Consider the following 447-nt stretch of genomic DNA (forward strand, 5'->3'; position numbering starts at 1 on the left):
TCGTGTGATTTCGTCCGGGTGCGTCTTTGAATTTAAAATGATAACAAATTTAGAGACAATTTTTAAAGCTTAATCTTTACTTTTCCCAATTGAAACAGAAAGTAGCTTAATTTAGAAAGTCAGATTTGAAATGTTTATATTAGCAAAAAGAACGCTTATACCTTGTTGCTTAAAACTCAACATTCAGAAAACTAAGATCATGGCATCTGGTCCCATCACTTCTTGGCAAGTAGATGGGGAAACAATGGAAACAGTGACAGACTTTATTTTCTTGGGCTCCAAAATCACTGCAGATGGTGACTGTAGCCGTGAAATTAAAAGATGCTTGCTCCTTGGAAGAAAAGCTATGACCAACCTAGACAGCATATTAAAAAGCAGAGACATTACTTTGCCAATAAAGGTCCATCTAGTCAAAGCTATAGTTTTTTCAGTAGTCATGTATGGATG

This window comes from Dama dama, chromosome 7 (genome assembly GCF_033118175.1).
Source record: "Dama dama isolate Ldn47 chromosome 7, ASM3311817v1, whole genome shotgun sequence".
Taxonomy (NCBI): domain Eukaryota; kingdom Metazoa; phylum Chordata; class Mammalia; order Artiodactyla; family Cervidae; genus Dama; species Dama dama.